Source organism: Oncorhynchus gorbuscha, unplaced genomic scaffold (assembly GCF_021184085.1).
Source record: "Oncorhynchus gorbuscha isolate QuinsamMale2020 ecotype Even-year unplaced genomic scaffold, OgorEven_v1.0 Un_scaffold_126:::fragment_2:::debris, whole genome shotgun sequence".
Lineage (NCBI taxonomy): Eukaryota > Metazoa > Chordata > Actinopteri > Salmoniformes > Salmonidae > Oncorhynchus > Oncorhynchus gorbuscha.
In genome coordinates, this window is record NW_025744567.1 from 19,271 (window position 1) to 30,090 (window position 10,820).

The window sequence follows — 10,820 nt, forward strand, 5'->3', positions numbered from 1 at the left end:
TTATGTAACACATGTATCACTAGCCACTTTAACTATGCCACTTTGTTTACTTTGTCTACACACTCATCTCATATGTATATACTGTACTCGATACCATCTACTGTATGCTGCTCTGTACCATCACTCATTCATATATCCTTATGTACATGTTCCTTATCCCCTTACACTGTGTATAAGACAGTAGTTTTGGAATTGTTAGTTAGATTACTTGTTGGTTATCACTGCATTGTCGGAACTAGAAGCACAAGCATTTCGCTACACTCGCATTTAACATCTGCTAACCATGTGTATGTGACAAATACAACTTGATTTTATTTGATTTGATATACCAGGCGGTGTCAGAGGAAAGTCCTAAAAATTGCCAAAGACTCCTTCCACCCTAGTCATAGACTGTTCTCTCTGCTACAGCACGGCAAGCAGTACTGGAGTGCCAAGTCTATGTCCAAATGGCTTCTTAACAGCTTCTATCCCCAAGCAAGAAGACTCCTGAACAGCTAAACAAATGGCTATCTGGATTATTTGCACTGACACCCCCCCCCCTCTTCATTTTTACACTGCTGCTACTCTCTGTTTATTATATATGCATAGTCACTTTAACTCTACTCTATGTACAAATGACCTCAATTACCTCAACTAACCTGTGCCCCCGCTCATTGTACCGGTACCGCCTGTATACAGCCTCACTACTGTTATTGTATTGTTGCTCTTTAATTATTTGATATTTTTCTATTTTCTTATTTTTTTCATTTGTATGTATTTATTGTTTACTTCAGTTTATTCAGTAAATAACTTCTTAACACTTATTTTTTCTTAAAACTGCATTGTTGGTTTAAGGCTTGTATTTTATTTTTTACTTTGCCTGGATACAGGGCTACGGTCCATGTAATTTCCTTCAATTGGCATTCATTATTTGCCATTCATATTTGAAATATTGAAAAAAAAAATTGGGTCAACTCTCTCCTGACCTGTGTCATGTGACCTGGTCAGCCAATCAGTGGCCTAGCCTGGGAGCAACAGAACCCCACTGTGCCTCTCAACTATCCAGTTGTTTCCAGGAGGAGGGCAGGTTGAGACAGCCTCTGTAAACTCCTGTCCTCCACATCAACTCACATTTGAACCTTTCCACAATCATTCTTCTGGACTCCCTGACTGATGTTCAGTGTGTCTTTGACCATCCTCAGAGCATGCGCAGACCAGCTGGCGGGAGTGTTTACGGACATACTCAATCTCTCCCTATCCCAGTCTGCTGTCCCCTCTTGCTTCAAGATGTCCACCATTGTTCCTGTACCCAAGAAAGCAACGGTAAATGTGCTTTGAGAGGCTAGTTATATCAGCTCTACCTTACCTGACACCAAAGACTCACTTCAATTTGCTTACTGCCCCAATAGATCCACAGACGATGCAATCGCCATCGCACTGCACACTGCCCTTTCCCATCTGGACAAGAGGAATATGTACCTATATAGGAATGCTGTTTATTGACTATAGCTCAGCCTTCAACACCATAGTACCCTCCAAAGCTCATCATTAAGCTTGGGGCCCTGGGCAGTTGCATCTATATCTAAACCGGCACCTCTATCTGAGACCACCACATGGTGGCGCTCTCTTTCACCCAGATTTTGAAACAAACTGTTTTTTTTTTCAACAGACGCTTTTATCTAAAGATAAAAAAGGAAAACCGAAAATTATTGTCAAAATATTGGCACATGTCCTCCGGTTGCAAACTGGTCCTAAAACCAGATTCTGACCATTTGGTCTCTGTTATAACCAGATAAATACATATTTTTCTGGTATTAAAAAAATGGATTATCCTTATTTTCTAGTTGGCTTATCGTTATGACAACTCTACAGTAGTGCCTTTAGCGCTGTTAGTGTGTTAGCCTGATAGCACTAGGCGGAGGTTGGAGAGGTGGGGGAGTGCAGAGCCAGAATGGCGTCCAGGCAGTTGAGCTAAAGAAACCCTGTTTGGGGATGACGCTACATGTGAGCAGATGTGAAGGTGTGCATGTGTGCATGTGTGCAGGTGTGCAGGTGTGTAGGTGTGTAGGTGTGAAGGTGTGTAGGTGTGTGCATGTGTGTGCCTGCTTGAACTACCCCCATTCGAGGGGGGCCCCGCCTGAAATGTTGCAGGTTAATCGATTGTGCTGACTCAAGCCTGGGTTCTGCTGATTGTGTGTGTGTATGTATTTGTGTGTGTTTGTGGAGTAACACACACCCCCTCCCCTGTGCTGCTGAGGGCCCTGTGCATGAACTCTGCAGCGAGTTGTGAGCCTCAATGCTCTAGTAGGTAATGTCCATGCCAGCGTAGTAATCGGCCCCACTGCGCCACTTAGTCTGGGAACAATTCAGGATACCCCTGGTTAAGCCAAGCCGTGCCAGCTCACGCCGGTCTGACGCAATGTCTCTGCAATGCAGTTGTGTTTAGAGAAGCCAATCACTCAATTGATCAATGAATCAAGCAAGCAATCAATCAATCACAAAATCAGCAGAAATCAAGCAGTAGCCTATATTATACTACTTTTTATAACAAACTGCAGATTGTTTGTAGAACTTAACATTTTAGACCTTGAAAACACACAAGGTTTTGCAGCATAGGCTACTCACTGGCATTATGAGGTATGTTTATCTTTGCAGGGTGACTTTGTTAACAATATTCAATATTTGCTATGTAATTCTAAAAATGTTGGGGGGGGGGTTCTTTGGGAGTATTTAAAATGCTTTTTGAAGAGGTAGGGTTTCAGATGTTTTCGTAAAGTGGGCATGTCCTAGCTTCAAGGGTAAGCTGGTTCCACCATTGGGGTGCCAGGACAAAGAGGAGCTTGGACTGTACAGAGTGGATGCTGCCCTCCTTGTAGGGGTGGGAGGTAAAAGAGACCAGAGGTGGCAGAATGCAGTACTCAGGTTGGGGTGGAGGGTTCGAGCCTGAAGTTAGAGAGGGGCAGTTCCTCTTGCTGTTCCATAGGCATAGACTTGTAGTGGATACGAGCTTCGACTGGAAACCAGTGGAGTGTAGGGGGATACAGAACAATAGGGGATACAGAACAATAGGGGGATACAGAACAATAGGGGGATACAGAACAATAGGGGGGTACAGAACAATAGGGGGATACAGAACAATAGGGGGATACAGAACAATAGGGGATACAGAACAATAGGGGGATACAGAACAATAGGGGGATACAGAACAATAGGGGGATACAGAACAATAGGGGGATACAGAACAATAGGGGGATACAGAACAATATATCATAGTCATTGCACACTTTGTTTAAGTGTTTCAAGATTGAAATCTGGATTATGTTGATTTTTTTTTCTGAAAAAAAAGTTGTGGATTGTTCTCCGTCCTCATCTAATTGTCAGAGGAAGGCCCTAAAAATGGTCAAAGACCCCAGCCACCCCAGTCATGGACTGTTCTCTCTACTACCGCATGGCAAGCGGTACCGGAGCGCCAAGTCTAGGACCAAAAGGCTTCTCAACAGTTTTTACTCTCTACTGTATATAACCTCTCTACTGTATATAACCTCTCTACTGTATATAACCTCTCTACTGTATATAGACCCTCTACTGTATATAGCCTCGCTACTGTATATAGCCTCTCTACTGTATATAGCCTCTCTACTGTATATAGCCTCTCTACTGTATATAACCTCTCTACTGTATATAACCTCTCTACTGTATATAGCCTCTCTACTGTATATAACCTCTCTACTGTATATAGCCTCTGTACTGTATATAGCCTCTCTACTGTATATAACCTCTCTACTGTATATAGCCTCTCTACTGTATATAGCCTCTCTACTGTATATAACCTCTCTACTGTATATAGCCTCTGTACTGTATATAACCTCTCTACTGTATATAGCCTCTCTACTGTATATAGCCTCTCTACTGTATATAACCTCTCTACTGTATATAGCCTCTGTACTGTATATAACCTCTCTACTGTATATAGCCTCTCTACTGTATATAGCCTCTCTACTGTATATAACCTCTCTACTGTATATAGCCTCTCTACTGTATATAGCCTCTCTACTGTATATAACCTCTCTACTGCATATAGCCTCTCTACTGTATATAACCTCTCTACTGTATATAGCCTCTCTACTGTATATAACCTCTCTACTGTATATAGCCTCTCTACTGTATATAGCCTCTCTACTGTATGTAGCCTCTCTACTGTATATAGCCTCTCTACTGTATATAGCCTCTCTACTGTATATAACCTCTCTACTGTATATAACCTCTCTACTGTATATAACCTCTCTACTGTATATAGTCTCTCTACTGTATATAACCTCTCTACTGTATATAGCCTCTCTACTGTATATAACCTCTCTACTGTATATAGCCTCTCTACTATATATAACCTCTCTACTGTATATAACCTCTCTACTGTATATAACCTCTCTACTGTATATAGTCTCTCTACTGTATATAGCCTCTCTACTGTATATAACCTCTCTACTGTATATAACCTCTCTACTGTATATAGTCTCTCTACTGTATATAACCTCTCTACTGTATATAGCCTCTCTACTGTATATAACCTCTCTACTGTATATAGCCTCTCTACTGTATATAGCCTCTCTACTGTATATAGCCTCTCTACTGTATATAACCTCTCTACTGTATATAGCCTCTCTACTGTATATAACCTCTCTACTGTATATAGCCTCTCTACTGTATATAACCTCGCTACTGTATATAGCCTCTCTACTGTATATAACCTCTCTACTGTATATAGCCTCTCTACTGTATATAGCCTCTCTACTGTATATAGCCTCTCTACTGTATATAACCTCTCTACTGTATATAGCCTCTACTGTATATAGCCTCTCTACTGTATATAACCTCTGTACTGTATATAGCCTCTCTACTGTATATAACCTCTCTACTGTATATAGCCTCTCTACTGTATATAACCTCTCTACTGTATATAACCTCTCTACTGTATATAACCTCTCTACTGTATATAGCCTCTCTACTGTATATAACCTCTCTACTGTATATAGCCTCTCTACTGTATATAACCTCTCTACTGTATATAACCTCTCTACTGTATATAGTCTCGCTACTGTATATAACCTCTCTACTGTATATAGTCTCTCTACTGTATATAACCTCTCTACTGTATATAGCCTCTCTACTGTATATAGCCTCTCTACTGTATATAGCCTCTCTACTGTATATAACCTCTCTAATGTATATAACCTCTCTACTGTATATAACCTCTCTACTGTATATAGCCTCTCTACTGTATATAACCTCTCTACTGTATATAGCCTCTCTACTGTATATAACCTCTCTACTGTATATAACCTCTCTACTGTATATAGTCTCGCTACTGTATATAACCTCTCTACTGTATATAGTCTCTCTACTGTATATAACCTCTCTACTGTATATAGCCTCTCTACTGTATATAAACTCTCTACTGTATATAGCCTCTCTACTGTATATAACCTCTCTACTGTATATAGTCTCTCTACTGTATATAACCTCTCTACTGTATATAACCTCTCTACTGTATATAGCCTCTCTACTGTATATAACCTCTCTACTGTATATAGCCTCTCTACTGTATATAACCTCTCTACTGTATATAGCCTCTCTACTGTATATAACCTCTCTAATGTATATAACCTCTCTACTGTATATAACCTCTGTACTGTATATAGTCTCTCTACTGTATATAACCTCTCTACTGTATATAGCCTCTCTACTGTATATAGCCTCTCTACTGTATATAACCTCTCTACTGTATATAGCCTCTGTACTGTATATAACCTCTCTACTGTATATAGCCTCTCTACTGTATATAGCCTCTCTACTGTATATAACCTCTCTACTGTATATAGCCTCTGTACTGTATATAACCTCTCTACTGTATATAGCCTCTCTACTGTATATAACCTCTCTACTGTATATAGCCTCTCTACTGTATATAGCCTCTCTACTGTATATAGCCTCTCTACTGTATATAGCCTCTCTACTGTATATAGCCTCTCTGTTCACGGTTCCGGTTGGAGCGAGTGGTCGCATCTGCACGTCGCTCCAACGGGTAGTATAACTTTTTCATTATATTTCATTATATCACAACGGTTTGATTTGTCTTATCTTAGCAATTTCTTCTCAGCTAGCTACATAGCCGTCTTTGTATCAAAGATAATTGCGTAATTATCGTATTTCGCCGTCCTAACGTAGTCTTCACTAGCCAGCTAGCTAACGTCCACTGATTAGCTGCACTGAGAAACTTTTACACTCAACTGAACGACTTGATTAGTTTAGTGTTAGCTACCTACATAGCTGTCTTTGCTGTCTTCGTATCATCGTATCATCGTATCCAAGATAATTGTGTTGTTTAGGTTTAGAGTGTGTAGTCTTAGAGTGATTATCTTAATTTACCGAGGTTAGCTAGCCAGCTATTTGTCGTCCTTAACGTAGGTGACTCTGCTAGCTAGCCAACAGCTAGCCAACGCTAGCCAACGTCTTCTGTATAGAACTCAACTACCCGGTCGCATTCACAGGTTGTATCACATTTTCACTTCATTTCATTACAGTACAACGGTTTGATTTGTTTGATCGTAGCTAGCTACTTAGCTAGCTACATAGCCGTCTTTGTATCAAAGATAATTGTGTAGTCTAGAGCGATTTTCTAGGTTCGCTAGCCATCTATTGTCGTTCTTTTAACGCAACGTAACGTAAACAACACTGCTAGCTAGCCTGCTAGCCCCGAATAGCAACACTGCAGAAACTATTACACTCAACGGAATGACTTGATTAGTGTAGTGTCAACAACGCACCCACTGCCAGCTGGCCTACTTCAGCAGTACTGTATCATTTTAATCATTTTAGTCAATAAGATTCTTGCTACGTAGCTTAACTTTCTGAACATTCGAGACGTGTAGTCCACTTGTCATTCCAATCTCCTTTGCATTAGCGTAGCCTCTTCTGTAGCCTGTCAACTATGTGTCTGTTTATCCCTGTTCTCTCCTCTCTGCACAGACCATACAAACGCTCCTCACCGCGTGGCCGCGGCCACCCTACTCTGGTGGTCCCAGCGCGCACGACCCACGTGGAGTTCCAGGTCTCCGGTAGCCTCTGGAACTGCCAATCTGCGGTCAACAAGGCAGAGTTCATCTCAGCCTATGCCTCCCTCCAGTCCCTCGACTTCTTGGCACTGACGGAAACATGGATCACCACAGACAACACTGCTACTCCTACTGCTCTCTCTTCGTCCGCCCACGTGTTCTCGCACACCCCGAGAGCATCTGGTCAGCGGGGTGGTGGCACCGGGATCCTCATCTCTCCCAAGTGGTCATTCTCTCTTTCTCCCCTTACCCATCTGTCTATCGCCTCCTTTGAATTCCATGCTGTCACAGTTACTAGCCCTTTCAAGCTTAACATCCTTATCATTTATCGCCCTCCAGGTTCCCTCGGAGAGTTCATCAATGAGCTTGATGCCTTGATAAGCTCCTTTCCTGAGGACGGCTCACCTCTCACAGTTCTGGGCGACTTTAACCTCCCCACGTCTACCTTTGACTCTTTCCTCTCTGCCTCCTTCTTTCCACTCCTCTCCTCTTTTGACCTCACCCTCTCACCTTCCCCCCTACTCACAAGGCAGGCAATACGCTCGACCTCATCTTTACTAGATGCTGTTCTTCCACTAACCTCACTGCAACTCCCTCCAAGTCTCCGACCACTGCCTTGTATCCTTTTCCCTCTCGCTCTCATCCAACACCTCCCACACTGCCCCTACTCGGATGGTATCGCGCCGTCCCAACCTTCGCTCTCTCTCCCCCGCTACTCTCTCCTCTTCCATCCTATCATCTCTTCCCTCCGCTCAAACCTTCTCCCACCTATCTCCTGATTCTGCCTCCTCAACCCTCCTCTCCTCCCTCTCTGCATCCCTTGACTCTCTATGTCCCCTATCCTCCAGGCCGGCTCGGTCCTCCCCTCCCGCTCCGTGGCTCGATGACTCATTGCGAGCTCACAGAACAGGGCTCCGGGCAGCCGAGCGGAAATGGAGGAAAACTCGCCTCCCTGCGGACCTGGCATCCTTTCACTCCCTCCTCTCTACATTTTCCTCCTCTGTCTCTGCTGCTAAAGCCACTTTCTACCACGCTAAATTCCAAGCATCTGCCTCTAACCCTAGGAAGCTCTTTGCCACCTTCTCCTCCCTCCTGAATCCTCCGCCCCCCTCCCCCCCCTCCTCCCTCTCTGCAGATGACTTCGTCAACCATTTTGAAAAGAAGGTCGACGACATCCGATCCTCGTTTGCTAAGTCAAACGACACCGCTGGTTCTGCTCACACTGCCCTACCCTGTGCTCTGACCTCTTTCTCCCCCTCTCTCCAGATGAAATCTCGCGTCTTGTGACGGCCGGCCGCCCAACAACCTGCCCGCTTGACCCTATCCCCTCCTCTCTTCTCCAGACCATTTCCGGAGACCTTCTCCTTACCTCACCTCGCTCATCAACTCATCCCTGACCGTTGGCTACGTCCCTTCCGTCTTCAAGAGAGCGAGAGTTGCACCCCTTCTGAAAAAACCTACACTCGATCCCTCCGATGTCAACAATTACAGACCAGTATCCCTTCTTTCTTTTCTCTCCAAAACTCTTGAACGTGCCGTCCTTGGCCAGCTCTCCCGCTATCTCTCTCTGAATGACCTTCTTGATCCAAATCAGTCAGGTTTCAAGACTAGTCATTCAACTGAGACTGCTCTCCTCTGTATCACGGAGGCGCTCCGCACTGCTAAAGCTAACTCTCTCCTCTGCTCTCATCCTTCTAGATCTATCGGCTGCCTTCGATACTGTGAACCATCAGATCCTCCTCTCCACCCTCTCCGAGTTGGGCATCTCCGGCGCGGCCCACGCTTGATTGCGTCCTACCTGACAGGTCGCTCCTACCAGGTGGCGTGGCGAGAATCTGTCTCCTCACCACGCGCTCTCACCACTGGTGTCCCCCAGGGCTCTGTTCTTGGCCCTCTCCTATTCTCGCTATACACCAAGTCACTTGGCTCTGTCATAACCTCACATGGTCTCTCTTATCATTGCTATGCAGACGACACACAATTAATCTTCTCCTTTCCCCCTTCTGATGACCAGGTGGCGAATCGCATCTCTGCATGTCTGGCAGACATATCAGTGTGGATGACGGATCACCACCTCAAGCTGAACCTCGGCAAGACGGAGCTGCTCTTCCTCCCGGGGAAGGACTGCCCGTTCCATGATCTCGCCATCACGGTCGACAACTCCATTGTGTCCTCCTCCCAGAGCGCCAAGAACCTTGGCGTGATCCTGACAACACCCTGTCGTTCTCAACTAACATCAAGGCGGTGGCCCGTTCCTGTAGGTTCATGCTCTACAACATCCGCAGAGTACGACCCTGCCTCACACAGGAAGCGGCGCAGGTCCTAATCCAGGCACTTGTCATCTCCCGTCTGGATTACTGCAACTCGCTGTTGGCTGGGCTCCCTGCCTGTGCCATTAAACCCCTTCAACTCATCCAGAACGCCGCAGCCCGTCTGGTGTTCAACCTTCCCAAGTTCTCTCACGTCACCCCGCTCCTCCGTTCTCTCCACTGGCTTCCAGTTGAAGCTCGCATCCGCTACAAGACCATGGTGCTTGCCTACGGAGCTGTGAGGGGAACGGCACCTCAGTACCTCCAGGCTCTGATCAGGCCCTACACCCAAACAAGGGCACTGCGTTCATCCACCTCTGGCCTGCTCGCCTCCCTACCACTGAGGAAGTACAGCTCCCGCTCAGCCCAGTCAAAACTGTTCGCTGCCCTGGCCCCCCAATGGTGGAACAAACTCCCTCACGACGCCAGGACAGCGGAGTCAATCACCACCTTCCGGAGACACCTGAAACCCCACCTCTTTAAGGAATACCTAGGATAGGTTAAGTAATCCCTCTCACCCCACCCCCCTAAGTTTTAGATGCACTATTGTTAAGTGACTGTCCCACTGGATGTCATAAGGTGAATGCACCAATTTGTAAGTCGCTCTGGATAAGAGCGTCTGCTAAATTACTTAAATGTAATGATGTAAATGTACTGTATATAGCCTCTCTACTGTATATAACCTCTCTACTGTATATAGCCTCTCTACTGTATATAACCTCGCTACTGTATATAGCCTCTCTACTGTATATAGCCTCTCTACTGTATATAGCCTCTCTACTGTATATAGCCTCTCTACTGTATATAACCTCTCTACTGTATATAGCCTCTCTACTGTATATAGCCTCTCTACTGTATATAGCCTCTGTACTGTAAATAGCCTCTCTACTGTATATAACCTCTCTACTGTATATAGCCTCTCTACTGTATATAGCCTCTCTACTGTATATAACCTCTCTACTGTATATAGCCTCTGTACTGTATATAACCTCTCTACTGTATATAGCCTCTCTACTGTATATAGCCTCTCTACTGTATATAACCTCTCTACTGTATATAGCCTCTGTACTGTATATAACCTCTCTACTGTATATAGCCTCTCTACTGTATATAACCTCTCTACTGTATATAGACCCTCTACTGTATATAGACCCTCTACTGTATATAGCCTCTCTACTGTATATAGCCTCTCTACTGTATATAGCCTCTCTACTGTATATAACCTCTCTACTGTATATAGCCTCTCTACTGTATATAACCTCTCTACTGTATATAACCTCTCTACTGTATATAGTCTCTCTACTCTATATAGCCTCTCTACTGTATATAACCTCTCTACTGTATATAACCTCTCTACTGTATATAGCCTCTCTACTGTATATAACCTCGCTACTGTATATAGCCTCTCTACTGTATATAA